This window comes from Coloeus monedula, assembly GCF_965178545.1.
Source record: "Coloeus monedula genome assembly, chromosome: 1".
Taxonomy (NCBI): Eukaryota; Metazoa; Chordata; class Aves; order Passeriformes; family Corvidae; genus Coloeus; species Coloeus monedula.
The window spans coordinates 33408192-33424253 of record NC_138781.1 but is presented as its reverse complement, the minus strand read 5'-3'; positions in this window follow the sequence as shown (position 1 = coordinate 33424253).

The window sequence follows — 16062 nt, the reverse complement described above, 5'->3', positions numbered from 1 at the left end:
CCATAAATGGGTCTGAGATGATTAAAGCCCCCCTTTGCAAGCAGGAAAATGTCATCTCTGCAATTGTCTCTGGTGTAAACCATCTCCCTCCTGCCCCAGCACTTTCTGTTCAGATGCAGGTCCCAAATTGGAGTAAGTCAATACATTCCCATTCACTTTTTCAGCTATTCTGAGCTTTGATTCTGGCATATGCAATCCTCATTTTTAAATACAGATATGTATTTTCTTCTGACGTAAGAGTAATTCTTAACCACATTTCTTCAATACTTTGATCTTAAGGCAACTTAATTGAATGTAAAATCCTGGTTAAGCATATTGTTAATATTTTGTTCTCTTGTTAATATAGAAATTATATCAGTATTAAATTTTAAACTTAAAGCTATTTTTAGAAAAAAAATCGCTACATGGGAGATTTTGTTTGGTTTATATATGTTCACAGTTATTAATTTAGGGTGAAATACCTTTTTCAATAGTGTTTTTTTACACCTTAAATACAGATCCAATTTTAGCATTCTGTATACTTACTGAGAATTTAGTTCAAAGATTTGAGTGGATTTACAGTTGAACTGCCAAAATCCTTTATATAAATATGTACATAAATACAGAGGCTATATCCTAGAAAAAAAAAAGCTTTATTCAGAATAGAAATCACTTTCATCCTGTTTTTTACACTAAAATTTAATTTTATAATTGTTAAAAAACAAAATAAATTCATTACTGACCTTTTAAGGGTGATTTCTAAGCATATGGGGATCATCTACATTTTGAAAGCAGTTGTTTTTATGACCTGAAGAGTGTACATGAAACACTGGGATTTGAGCTGCTTTCTGAAGAAAAAAAAGAAAAAAGAAAAAAGAGAAAAAAAAAAAAAAAGACCTGCTCCTTCTGGCTTATAAAATATTTCTTTTTTTCTTGCAGTAATTTATCATATTATAAAAGTATCATCAACATATAATGGTCACATTCTCCAGCGCATAACAAACATACGTGCTTGTTACTGCCGACTGAATGAATGTGTACCTCCAGAACCATGATGTTCCACAGAAAGAAACATATGGAGATAGGCAGGACTTGTTAATTTGTTCTCAAAAGGATACAGATAAAAGCAGATGCTAAGGGGCAATAAATTACACTTTTTTGGTACATTTTCTTCTGTCAGTTTTTTTTTTTTTTTGACCCTCCTAGTTGACACAGAATTTCCTTTGCAGCATTATTTATTGCCAGCCATGTTGCTAGGCTGCCTGGGAGGGCAAAATGGAAAACTTTGTGAAGTGTACTTGGAGAGTGCTCTTTTAAAGCAGATGATTTGTGAGTAAGTCTTGGAGAGTTGGGAGTATATTTTAGATATGTTAGCTGTCTTGTAGTGGGCTTTTACACAGTGAATGAAAGACTCTGGAAAATGTTGCTTATATAGGGAATATTTACCAAGATGTATCTGAGTTTCTCACCAGTATGTGGGCTATACCCTTCTCTGCATAAAGCTAGACTTTCCGTTTCTCCACTTGAAGGGTCTATAAATGTTAGAGAGTTATATTTTGGAAAAATTATAGTTAATTTTGGGTTTCCCTCTTCTAGGATTTTAATGATTAGAGAACAGCAACACCACTCTTCAGAAAACTAGATTTTTATGAAGTGTCTCAAGCCACACACAAAAATGTTGGAGGCATCAGAAACCATTAGTCACTTCTGAAAACTTTAGGGCTTGAATGACTGGCCTGGCATGTCCTTTGCCTTTTTAGAAAGGTTTTAAAGAGAAATTTGCTTAACCTGGGTCTCATATAAAACAACAGCCACCAAAGATGCTCAGAACTCCTAAAAAATGTTCAGAACTCTTAAAAGCAAATAGTCAGGTCATGAGCACACCTGTATGTCGAGTGTGTATGTGTTAAATATTTTTCCGTACGGACTTGTTTGCATATAGGGACTCATGGAGGAAGAGCAGCTTCCAGATCTGTGATGTTCCATGGGTGAGTGCAAGGAGACAGCTGGGAAGGGCTGGGGGAGGGATTCCTCCTGAGGATGGGGCATCACACTGCTGCCTGAACCATGCACTACTCCTCCTCCTCCTTCTCCTCCTACCACCCAGGTGGCAGCTACAGAGAGAAGGGATGAGGAAGGCGTCGTGGGAAGCCTGAGACAGGGGACAGCAGGAAGACTGGAGGCAGGGATTATGCTCAGAAGCTCTCTCTCCAGTGGTGGGCATGTAACCTGTGCAGAAATGCCACTGGGAGACTGAGCTCCCAGGTGGGCTGTGGCATGTGAGAAATGGCTCCTGTTGTTCAGCAACTGTGCTTTACACCTTATGCCCAGGGATTTGTCTACAACACTGGAGAGAATATGTTTCAGAATCAGACCTGTTTAGGAAAGATCCAAAGCAACTCTAGCACCCAATAAAGATTTGCTGCTAAACCCACTGTTCATATTCTCTCACACATTCCACCGAGGTCCTCCCTGCTGCCACCTGCTCTGTCAGACCACGGTGGGATCTCTCACAACACCATCAGCCATGGTGTGCACAGGGTGTTCATGGTTCCCACTTGCCTACCTAGTTCAACACCCCAGATATTTTGGGGTTGAATTTTTATTGCATTTTCCTTTGGTCTTGAAGAGGTGTAATAAATACTGCTTTAACTCAGTGGTAGTGAGTGAGTGGGTTTTATTCCTAGGGTTTTTTAGCTTCATGTTTTTTTAAGCACCAGTGGCCAAAGTAGTGAGATAAATACATCCCAGAAAATCTGAATGAAAGTGATGTATGTATCTGTTTGAATGTAAAGGACAGGTAGAAGTGAGGAAATGGGAAATGCTTCTGTGGGTCTGAGAGCAAAACCCAGACCTGGTCTGCCCTGAGAAGGTCCTGACTTCGTCACAGATACATGTCTTGTAAATCAATCCATTTAAAGTCGTGTCGGTTTTAAAATAGAGCAATTTGCTGGATTTAACTAAAGCATAAAATATTATGTTGTAGAGGGATCATCTTTTGTTGCTCTGAAATCTGTGCATTTCTCATGGGTACATTTCCTTTTAAGTGCTAGGAACTGACAAGTGGTGTGCAACTATTTCTGGCGGACACTGACAGATACCTCAGCTGATAAAACAGCAAAAAGGTGGGTAGTTTCATGGTACGTGTGTACAAATAATGCTCCAGAGGGTAGCCCAGACCAGGTTTGCTACTATCCTCCCTATCAGATGTTTTAGCTGTCAGGGCAGTGCCCCAGTTTTGTCAGCAGCCAGGACACAGACTGAACGTGTTCTTGAAGTACACTCAGTACAGTCCAACACAACGTGTCCATGTTACTTGTACAGGTGAGAAAGCAATGGGGAGGCTTACACATGACTAGGGAGGGAGAGCATTTTTATCTACTTGAGCTCTATTTTCAAAGTTGTACATGAAAAAAGCACAAGCAATGAAATCTAGAAAGTCCAATAGAACATCCAACTTGGGCATTCAGATGAGTTGTGTTGAATGGCTGATGGGTACATAATATGTTACAATGTCATTTGATTATCTGAAAATCTTCTGGCCCTCCAGAGGTAATCTAGTCCAAGCTCCTGCTCAAAACATCCAAATTAACTGAATATCAGAAGTAACCTGAAGTGTCAACCAGGCATACCAACGATATGAAAAATTTGTGGATCTATACTTACTGTGGACTTGTAAATTTGGCCCAAGAATAGTCTTGACTAGCATTCAGAAATTACTCTTTGAAGGAAATATTTCTAGCTTTTTTTCATTAACTAAGTGTGGATTACATGAGCAAGCGTTGGAGCCAGCTGGTCCTGTGGGAGATGGTGACACCAGAGGGTGTCCTACCCACATGATTTGCCAGGGAACAAACTAGAACAGGACAGGGATGGCTCAGTCTGAGTTGCTTTGACCGGCTTTATTTTCAGTGGGGAAAGAGAGCCACTTCCAAAGTGCAAATAACTTATGTCCAAAATGGGCACCTATGAGAGATGAGTTGTTCCTCTGCCCCTCTGGTGGCTGTAGAAGCCATTTAAATAACGAGTTCAGAGGTGACACTATCCTTCACATGGCTAAAGTTCAGGTGATGAATCATGCCCTACTGTGTTCAAACAAATGTTGAAGAAATCTGTGCCTTTCTCAGTGCTGCTGGATGGAGAATGAGATAGTGGACTTTTGAGCAATTCTCCCAGAAATGTGCAAAGCTGCAAAAATTCAGAACCTATTTGGGAATCCTCAGCCATCAATAACACAGGCAATAGTGAAATAACAGCAGGACGTTTTACTTTTAAATGCTTCTCATAAAAATGAGGGGAGCAGATTGTTTATATTAACCTTTCTGGGAAATGCAATCAAATTGTCCTTGAAAAATGTTAAAGAAGAAAAACATAAGCGTGACTTTCAATAGCCCTTAACAATCTGTGAACCGGCCCATTGCTAACTGTCACACACAATGTACATTTTGTTTAGTGATTTCTGTTACACTGCCACTCTCTATGAAAATGTTTAAAAGAATAATTCAAGCTGCATGATCCCAGGTGCATAAACATGTGCTCCTCATGCCAGCAGAGAAACTGCCGAGCCTAGCAGGATAGTCAGACCCACGGGTCAATTCAGGGACTAAGAAAATCATTTCCTATTTTCCTTTATGGATTTGGAGCATGCTGGGACCAGCCAGTCTTGAAAAACAGAAAGAAGCTGTGTGTTCTACAGCAAAAACAGAACTGGGAAATGAAAGATGCCTCCAACCCTGGCCAATTCTGTCAAAGCAGGATGGGGAAAATGTGTGGTTCCTGCTGTCTGAGGCTCCCAGCGGCTGTTCCTACTGCACTGCTAGCTCTGCAGAGCCATGCCCTGCATTGCTGAGAGTGGCCGGAGGGGAAGCCTGGCCTTGCTCCAGCTGAGATGGTTAATACCTCACACCAAGCTTCCTCAGCTGAGGTCCCCATGCCCTTGGCTCCCTGCTCAGCATATTTTTCAGGCACTTGAATTGCTCTTCAGAGGCCTTCAAAGGTGCCTACCTTTCCACTGACTAAGCAAATAGGCTTAAGTGGGATTTCAAGCCTTAGAGTACGGCTCTGTGCGTCCATGGGAATGTGTGGTTTTCCACAGACTGAAGCCCTTTGCTGTGTGCTCTCTTCTCTGGTGGAATGAGCTAGTGACTAAACAGGTCCCATTTCACCATTCTCATGAAGTCACAGACCAGTTTGTGGCATCTAAAATAGCTCTAAATGCAATTGTTATTATTTGCCATGCTGTGTGATGTACAATCCCTAAAATTCCTGGCAATTTTATCTTTTTTTCTCTTTTGTGCATGGCTAAACTTCTTGCTCCCAGTCTACCTGGCTGAAGCATGGCAGGCACTTGAAGTGGTCCCCTGGCACGGGGTGGAAGTGAATCAGTTGTAGTGCTATGACTTCGACAAGCTTGGGCAGTCTTCAGGGTGTGGTAAACCCTTGGCCAGCCTGTGAGGGAGGTGGGATCATTCCAAGTAACCTTTTTTCTGAAGGAAGAAGCTCAAGCAACCCTATGGGAAGTTGCTTGGGTCACCTACCTTTTTACTCAAATAGAAACACAAGGGTCCCAGTTTGTCCCCTCTTGTTGTCCCCTGGATAGGGAAAGCTAAGTAGAGACCATGGTGAAAGAAACATGGTGTCACCGGCCTGCTGTATAGTAAGGAAATGGAACAACTCTAAGTGCATGAGGTTTTAAATATGTTTATACCACTCAACTGCTTCTTTGACTTGCCTAACAATGGGTAATCTCCAAGTATTCAGGATGTATAATCCATCAGCTGAGGTTCAGCTTGTTGAAACACTCTCTGCACAAGATTGCTGGAAAGTGGAAAGATTGCTGAAGAGGCCTTTGGTACTTAATCTCTGTTACTCAGAGGCTATGATCATCACCGAGGAGACAAATGGATGGCATGGATGTCCCTCAGAAGTGCTGCCTCAGCATCAAGGACCTCAGCGAATCCTAATGTTTCTCCTCTGAATCTCTTCATCTTCTGTTCTCTTTCCAGTTAGTTTCCTTTTACACTTTTTTTCCTGGTATCAACCCCCCTTTTTTGTTTGTTTGGTTGTTTGTTTATGGTACCAGTTGTTTACTCCCTATTGGAGATAATGAAATCACTTCTCAGTCTGTTTCAGAGAGATACCACAGGTTGAGCTACACAAGCCTTTCACTGAAGGATTGGTCTTCATAATTTGCATTAAGTCTTTTAGGCTATTTCTTGTTAAGGTTACAGTATGGCAACATCCTTTCCCTAAATCCAGTTCTCAAGCACTATTCCACTTAACAGCAAGTTAAGCTAAAGACAAGCACTTTTTATCTTGTTTAAGGGCTGAACACTTAAGTCCAGTACCTACCTCTTCTTCCTGGCTTAAATCTTGTTCCTGTCTGCTACAGCATCACAGGAGGAGCGAACACTGCTTTGTGAATGACAATCCTCTTTTCTTTTTCTGCTTGTCCCTCGTTCTTCTCTGTCAATCTCTAGCATTCCCCCTTCTGTTCTTTGTAGAAAAGTAGTTACTTTGGAGGTGCTGGTGGGCTTGTCCAAGGATTCTTAATTCAGTATTTTGCAGAGGTGTTAGCTAATTTTTTATGGTGTTAGGCATTTTCTGAAGTTAAGAGTATATAAAGAGCCTTCTCTGTACCAATGGCAGACGACAATTTTATTTTTCCCTTTAATACCCTGCAAAATCTGTTTTAAAAGGTGGAAGAAAAAATGGAAAGATCCACAAAATATATGTTAATTATTACATTGAACACAACAGCAAAGATGGCATAGAGAAGAGAAAATAAAGTGAAAAAAGAACACCTTCTGAAATGTTTCAATTTCAAAAATTGCACATGGAAAGGTTTTCAGTTTTCCTTTGATCCTAAGAGCTGTTATCCTGTCTCCTTGCAGTTCAGCACCTAACTCTGATTCAAACAGCATGTAATCTCTTTGGAAGCCAGACACCCTCTCAGGAGAAGGGAAGAAATGGTGTGGTCTTTTATGAAAGCTTGCAGTACCAAGAAGGTCATGGTACCAAAGGATTTCCTGTGTCGTACATGATCTATTCCAAGTCAGACAAAATAGCTGCTTGTATGAATTAACAGGATATTTTTGGTTTCCATAGTATCCATGCTTTTATGCTCTTGGTAGAGTCAAACCCTCGTTTAGTAGACTTATGTACTGAAGCATACTAGCAGGGGTGAAATTAAACACGTTTGAAAAACTTGACCTAATAGAAAGCAGAAGAAGGAAGGTTTATCTCTTGTTTCTATTGTCCTCATCTGCTTTACACTGGCAAAGCATTAACATTGAAAAGGCTGCTTGTCAAACATTAAACATTTCCCCATGGAAATATCTGACTGTTAAGGGAAAAATCCAAACCTGGAAATTTATGGCTTGAATCCTCCTATCTGGAAACACTCAGGGCTGTGATAGGTGACATACAGGGTGGGTACAGCTGTACTATTCTTTAAGAATATGGTTCCCTGTTAGGCTGCATCTTCCATGGTGCAATGGGGAGGTTGAGTGAGGCAGACCATGGGATAGTTAGGTAGATGGATAGATAAATAGATAGACAGACAGACACAGCCCACATACAATGAGCTCACCAAAGTTCAAATGTTATGACACTCAGAGAGGCACTTCATGGCAGAAACACTTCTTTGGTTTTGTACATCACATTTTCCTTTGCAAAGCTTCCAAAAATGTGTTTTTTCAAGCATTTCTTTTCTTCATATTCATGCATTTTTCTCCCTTCAGTAAAACAATGCTGCTGGTGATCTGACTGGTTCGTGTTGTGACAAAAACTGATAGGACCCATAAATGTGATCCTCTTTCATTGGTTTGTTTGTTTGTTTGTTTTCTTCCCCAAAACCTAGTTTGTTCAAAGTTTCCAAAGGACAGGGACAGTTTGGATCTGGGTCCCATTTGCTTTAACCTAGAAGCTTTGATCCCCATCTGTAATAAGAAAAGAAATGAAAGAAAGAGAATCCATTTTTGCAAATTAATACCTCCATGACTGACATGGATTCAGTTCAGCATTCACAGTCTCCTTTCACCTCTGAGGTGGACCACAAATGCCCAAATAGCCAAAGAATCAGCAAAATGTTTTCTTAAAAGGAAAGAAAACACAGATGCTTGAGCATGAAGAAAACCATTCAATCTATCTTAGAAATAAAGAACTTTGTGACCCTGAAGGATATTTGAGGATTTGTTCTAAATCCTTAACAACTTGTTCTGCATGGTTTAACAGCAATGGAAGCTCTATTTTGTGCACACCCTATTACAGCCATGCAAAGTGACCCTAACACTGTTAGTATAATTCAGCAATCATATTTTTCACACAGTTTTACCACTGTTGACTACTTGTGAATTGAAGACTGTTGCCCTGACCCCTGGCAGCCCTTATGCAGCTGTCACACATAACAGTCACCTGCCCTGAGATGCTTTTTGTGTGTGTGATTGAAACAAATGAGTGACAGGAGGTGCATTAGAGCAATATGAACACCATCTCCAAAGGATTAGCAACAATGTTCTTGACTTCCACAGTTAGTCCTTTACCATTTACAATGATTTGGATTTATCTCCTACCAGTATGCTCACTCTGGGGTTTCTGGCTCTGTTTTCAGGGGAAACAAATCAGCAGAAAGGAAGCATTAAGTTTTTCTCTCACTCATTTAGGTCACAAAATGGAGCTGAGAGAGAAAAATCAGTAGCTTTCAAATGCTATTACCTTGCTAATGATAGCTCTCATCGCATGACAGTTCTCAAACTGATAAGACATTTCAAACATCCACAGAAAAGTCAAAGAGGTTTTTTAATGCTCCAGCTCTGTTTCTGCAGCTTGCACATGTTTTCAAACATAATTTCATGCCTGCTTTCTGACAGCTCATTAAACAAAGGCCTCTTGGTACATATAGTGCCCATCTTCCTGCTGAGATTGTAACATATTTATGGTGTTTGCAGATTGCTGGCTGTTTGCTCTTCTACTTCACAGTGTCCTGCCTGCCAAACGCTTATCAGTCTAGCGAAGGTGACAGTTTTCCCCATTTGTGTAGGTAGCAGTGGTCTCGTGTTTGACCCTCAGAGGCAAGAAGCAATATGATTAGAAGAAGCTCCTGCAAGCAATAGATAAAAGCAATCACACAGGGAGAGAGACAGTGAGGAAGAGCTCAGGGGAGGAGGCTGATGTTGTGGAAGCTGATAGCTTGTATTCAGGGAAAGTGCTGGCAGTTAGTTAGCTAGACAGCTGGTAACATCCAGACCTTGTGGGATTTCAGCTTCAGACAAAGCAAACAAGGATTCAGGAGTGTTGAGAAGCTATCTGGAGCAGTGTACAAGGGCAATCAGAGCTACTCACTTCTAATTATCTGCCTCCTTCCTGCCATTAAACCGTCATTATTATACATTCGAACCAATAAAGTTAAGCGAATTTTGCATCTTCTATTTTCTTTAAAAGCTGGTGCCAAATCCCTGCTTTCCTTCTGAACAGAACAGATGAAGACATCTTTAAGCCAGCCGTTACCATTCATCCATCTGTCCTTGGAGCGTGGCAGGGGACTGGGAGCAGGTTTCTGCTTGTACCACCACTGGCAGCTGAAGTATCTGTTCCACTTCACCGGAGTGACAAAAGGGCTAATTGGGTTTTGTTTTTAAAAGAATTTTATTTTCTTTTTGTTTTACTTCTTGTCAAGCCTATCGCTTAGTCAGTATTAAAAGAAAATGCAGTAGCAGCTCTGTTCAGCTGCCAAAACCTGATCAACACAAAGAAGCTTTCGAGTAGCTGTCAGATAGGATTATGATATTGATCCTAACTATGTGCATGTTCCAGGAAAAGGAGCATCTCTTTAACTAAAAGTCAGAGGGTGACAGGTAATGAAAGACAAAAATTTTACAGCTCAAAGGATGGTTCTGTCCTCACATTAGGAGATCTGCCTAATTACAGCTGAGAGAAGAAGCAGCACCTGTGCATGTTTGCCGCTGTCTCACCTTGTACTCTGAGCCCCTCATTTCTTACGAATAAGCAGGTACTGAGAGAGTCCCAGCATGAACATACGGGTTTGAGAAACATCCATGCCGTGAGGGAGTAATATGTGTGATTTAATGGGTAGCTCTCCCTCTTTGAGACAGTAGTGAATCAAAAATTTTAGGACTTTGTCAGGGAGAGTGACTTTGGGATCAGAGAAAAACTCAAGGCTCTCTGGATTTCTGGTCATTAGTGATGATCTGACATTATTTATGACACCAGTGAAATTGAATCCTGGGTCTTACCCCCAAGTGGTGAGACAGGTAGCAGTCTGCGTTTGAGTACAGACAAAATCAGGTGGGCTTGGATTCATCAGGCTAAATGCAACCTACAGCAGACATTTGAAGCAGGACAGGAGAATCACAGACTACAGGTACAAATGTTGTCCCAGTTCTCTCCAAGTCTAAAGGTAGGTAAGATGAATCTCACCTGCAAGGATGAATCCCACCTCCAAGTTCTATATTCCAACACAGGAAAGAAAGGAAGTACCCTTACTTCTGAGGTGATACAGGCCAAAGATGAGTCCCCACATATACTAGGAAACTCCCAGAGAATCAAATACCATGTTTGCTTACTTATCTGTTACTCATCATGGTTGGAAAAGAGTAATACCAGTAGTCCAGCAAGAGGTGCATTTGAGGGATACAGCATGGATTTTTAGGGATAAATCCAAAATGAGCTAATATAGATTTAGACTGCTTTCAACTTTAGTTTTAAATTCTGGGGGCCTTTTTTTATGCAATATAATTACCACTTCATGTACAGTGCAAGGAGCCCATGAATGGATCTTTGTGCAGTACTGCCACAGGCACTGTGAGTAACTGTAGTCCTCTGAACATCCCCCAGACACCCCACCTGTCTTGCCTCCCCACCCACCTCCATATCCCTGTCTGCTTGGCTCCAACTCCTGTCACAGAGTGGTAGCCTTTTTTGCCTAGCAATTACCATGTGAGTGATAAGACATACTAATAACAAATAAATTATGGTCTAAATTACAACCCCCCTCAAGACAGAGTGTAACTCAGGCCAGATTCTGCATTCAATCTTTTAGTCCTGGGTTTTCCAGATACTGCTTTGGTCTCATGGGTCCCCAGGAAAGTCAGTTAGCCTCTCAGTGACTCATGTTCCCCATCTCTGGTGAAGCAATTATGCTTTCCACCTACTGTGCAAGAGATGGGAAGGATTTGTTTCTCAAGTATCACAGGGAGCCAGAAAGAATGTCCTGGAGAAGTGCTGTGGTAGCGGTACTGCACCAAAAAAATCAGTGAAATGTTTTGGCTTGCAAGGAGTGTCAAAATTATATACTTGTTATTTAAGACACACTATCTTCCAGAATTTTCTGCACCCAAAGTCTAGGGCACATCACAACCCCTTTTTTTTTTCTTTTTTTTTTTTTAGGAACAAGTGGGGAAGATGTATTTTAAATAACTGTCCCTGGATCCTTTCTAGACACCCTTAGTTGTCACAGAACTGTTGGTAAAGAATATATGTTTTTTTAGTGTGCGTTTTTCCCTGTGTAATGAGCTACCACGTCAGTCAATTTTGTTCTCTGTAATACATCAAAGCAATGGGAGTGCATTAAGAACCAAATGAGGGTCTTGGCCTCTCATCTTAGTTTTATCTCCCCCAATAATAATGAAGCTGGGTAACTTCCTAGAAAATAACAAATTGATATAAACAGCACTGGTTTGCCAGCTACTGTCATTGCTGATGGATAATCCTACAGCCTGAATGGGTTGTCCACATAGCTATTTGTCAGCACTGTCTGTGAGGAGCTCTGTGATAACATACTGTGCTAAATTCACTCTCGTGTCTACAAAGGAATAAAAAATGGCTCATTTGAGTCAATAGATGTCACACAGAGTAAACAACAACAAAACCAGGACACGGTTATATTGCAACCTCGCCAAAAAGATACCCCCAGTGCTGAATGGATTGCTACTAATTTAGGCACCTGGAAGCTGGGTATATGCTAGTAAGTTTAGTTCACTGTTGGTTTGATGTCTTTCATAAGAATTAAATATGTTTACTGTTTGAATTAAATGCCTACATTTCTATTCTTTCTGGCAAACACCATAGCAAAACTGACAATGAACATTCATCTCCTTGTAATCTTATTTATATCAAAGGGTAGATTTGTCAAGGCGCAGACTCCTCTTAAAAAAATAAAGAAGTGTAGAATTATGCTTAATGTCTGTGCTTTGGAGCTGATAACTGGGGCCTGTCTGTTGTATGACTGACCAAAATGGACCACCTGCAACTCTGGATCTGGGCAAAAAGCCAGACAGCTCTGCTTGCGCATATTTGGGCACTCCTGATGCCGCATCTCCTGGTATATATTGTGCTGCTTTTAAAAGATATCCATTTTATGCTATAAAATATGTACATTGAAACACTGAATTGTACAATGTTGGATGAAGGATGGGAGTGACCATGATGCACCACTGGTACTGTGGACAATTGTAAACCTCTTGAAGCACAGTGACACATTGCTGTTCCTAATGAGAAACAGACAACCCCAGAAGCTGCAGGGAAGGACACCCATTCCCTCTTCACATCACTCTTTCCTCTCAGTCAGCTGGTGAGTCTCTCTTCAGAAAAACAAGGGGTGGTTGTTTCAGCTGATGATGAAACATCTGGAAGGCTTACTTAGGAATATTTGCAGGATAAACCTTCCTCATGTTTTCACCAACACACTGGCATTGCAGAAACCTCATTGCGGAGAGAAAGGTCAAACAGGATGTTTTGTGCAGAAAGGAAAGTGTGTCCTGCTTGTTTTGCAAGATGGTTCATTACATGAGATTTCCAAGGCAGGATGAAGAACTCTCCTCCACCAACCTAGCTATGACATAATGCTGCCAAAGTCTTTTAGGCTGCTGACATTCAGAGCCCAGTTTTTAATGCTAATATCTTAGTATCTCCTTTTCCCTGAGCATCTAGGATAGGTTGTATTCTGAGGATGATAAAAGGACAGGTTTTTTAGGAGATCCCCAATGTATGTTTAGTGGCCAAAGACTAGATAGTTTTCACCCAGGCCATGGGAGTGAGCACTCTCATACAAAACTCCCTGACATACTGAGCCTGCTGGCTGTCTCAGCTGCTCAGAAAAACAAGTGACCCGGGACCAAGAACAGAGAACTGAATGATCAGGCCAGGACTGAGATAGCATCTAAATTTCCCCTCTAACTATTTCTACTTAGAAGTTCAAGTGTCACTGGCACTGTGTTCTGAAGCAGTTGTCATATTGGTTTTAATGAAGAATAAATGATCCAGACTTTTAGGAGTTTTTTAATGGAGGCTGGAATGATAGTAAATTGCTGCTTTAATAATAAAATGCTCAGCATTGCTTGAATAGTGTATTTGCTCCCAGAATTAGTCTGATTCAGTTGTCGATGATAAGGCACACCACACATGGTTCAGAGAGCCCAAAAGGCTGTCACACTGTGTATCACGCTATCTTAATTGGGGGAGTTGGAGTGGAAGGCTGAAACTTGATCAGTTGTTGGATTAGGCGACTATGTGAGGAGAAACAAAGAAATGACCCAGGGTAAAATGGATACCTCAGTACTAGAAATGTTATAGCTTGACCACACACATTCTTTAATAATGCATTTCCAACATAAACAGAGCCACAGGCACTTGGCATATAAGACAGGTTCTCTTTTTTGCAGGTCATCAATATACCATGTTTACATTGTCAGGATGGTCTCAACAGTGTTAAATTATAAATTAGACTCAGTGCAAGTAGAGATGTAAACACTGATCTGTATACTATAGCAGTCAGAACATGGGCTAAGCAATTCACCCCTTTCAGGTAAAGGTTTTAATAGGAAGCTTGGGAAAACCTAAGCTCTGAAAAAGTTTTGAATCAAGTGTTTAAAGTGTTTTGTTCTAGACGGAGCATCACTTGGGAACAATTTCAGTGAAGTGCCATTTCATAAAGATGTCCTTGGAGCAGCTTGCATCCAGCATAGAGTAAAACTGAAACTGTCTCTTAAGGACAATCATCAGCAGCACACAATATTGACACATCAAAATGCCAGTGACAGTGGTAGTGACAGGGGCAGGTTATTCCAGCATTTTAGATTAACATACGATGACAGTCTTCAAAATACCCAGGTGGAAAACAAAGCAATTACTTTGGGAATGCAAAGGTACCAAAAACATCTGGAGAAAACGCAAGTATTTCCTATTTGTATTGTGACCTGCAGATGACAGCAGAAATCCCTTGGTCTTGCTCTCCAGAAAGATGATTGAAAATTAAGTAAGAGTATTTCCTGAAAACTCACTATATCCTGATGTTTTGTTGCTACTTTACAAAAAATAAAATAATAAATATTATGTTTATAGACTATAATAGTATGATTATATATTACACTATTTTTGCATTATTAAAAATTTCTAGTGCCCACTCACCACTCACTGACAGAACTGGCCTGAAACAGGAGTGTGCAGGTGGCATGGCAAATGCTGCATTGTTTCCCTTCTGCCACTCCCTTGTTTTTGATGATCTGATGCTATGATGCACCAAGAAATCTGCTTATCTCTGCTTCTTCAGTTCCTTGAGAAAATAATTTTATTTTACTTATTCCATATGAAGGCAAGAGCTGTCTCATACTTGCTGGCCCCAAAGCCAAGGACGGTGTAAGCCCCAGGGCACAGGCAAATAAATGTCAACAATGTCTTACATATGGTCCAGGATTCCTTCACAGATCACTTGTTCAGTCATACACTTTCTGGATGTTGAGCCATCAGTGTTTGAGAAGCAAGATAGGTTTTCTTTTTAAGACTGTGACTCTACATACTTATACCTTGCATCTGCCAAGATGGGAAAGCAAATTCTAAATTTACGAGAGTTCTCTTAGGAGAACTTTTCCACAGAAGTTTAGAAAACATAGAGCCATAGAGCTTCAAAGTTAGAATAAAAGCTAGAAAAATCTACTCCAAGCCAAGAGATATGGCTTGGAGGTATCTTCTGGGGGCAAGGCTCTCTGGCAGAAGGATGTTGAAATGACCATTTATTATTAAGACTTATTCTCATCCATAATAGGCCAGAGGCTCCATTCTGTTATCTGATAGACATGCATATGTTAAAGCACACCTCTTGTACCAAGCTAACTACAGAAATTTAATGGGACTTTTAAATTCATTTATTCATTTTGTATCAAGGCAGGCCAATCAAAGGGGGCATAGGCTGATACAGGAGAGGAGTAGTGCGCATCTGACCAATACCTTGAATTCCTGCGTTTTTCTTAATCTGTTTCACTTGGTGAATCATGAAATGTGAAGCCCCTGAATGAACTTTTCTGGAATTCTGTTTTGGGGAATTTGTTGATCTATTTCAGATTGCAGCTTGCTTTATAAAGTTTCATAAGATTCCCTTTTTTTCCAGCAAAACCAATGATAATGTAATTATAATGTTTTTGATGATACTTGAGATACAGTCCTTCTTTATCCCTTCCCCCCATCCAAATCAACAAACTAGCCTGTGAAAGTCAACAGAATCTAAAGAAAGAAACCAACCCTCCTATCCTTCCTGTGATCACTATCATCTGTCTGACAGGGGCTTGGAACAGTTGTGTTTGCTTCTCTTTTATTTTACCCATGGCTGACACTAAAGCTGATTGGAAGGGCTTCTGGAGTGCATGGGAGGCCAGGAACATAGAGCTGTTGGTGAGCATAATTTTGGACCCCGAGTTCACATCTACATTTTGAGGGTGAGGAAGCTGTACTCAAATTTGCAATCGAGGCAATGTTGTCATTCTGCCTGTAAAGGCAGAGCTCAAAGGTGAAACCATTTTCTCCAGTGATGGTCTTTTCCTACCTGGGAAACCAATTTATCCACTTGTGGCTAGACCAAGGGTAATTGCCAGCCCACAGGCAGCGTGGGTAAGCCAGGAGTTGGGCCCCATCTGAATTTGCATGCCAAGATAACATACTGGTACAGATATAGCTTTTATCATCGATCAGTAGAAATTTCACTTTAACTGGCTCAAAGGGTTGCAACAATACTGATTTGCAGGGAGTTGTATCTCCTTAGTCCTTATGACAATCTGGTTTAAATAATCCAAATAA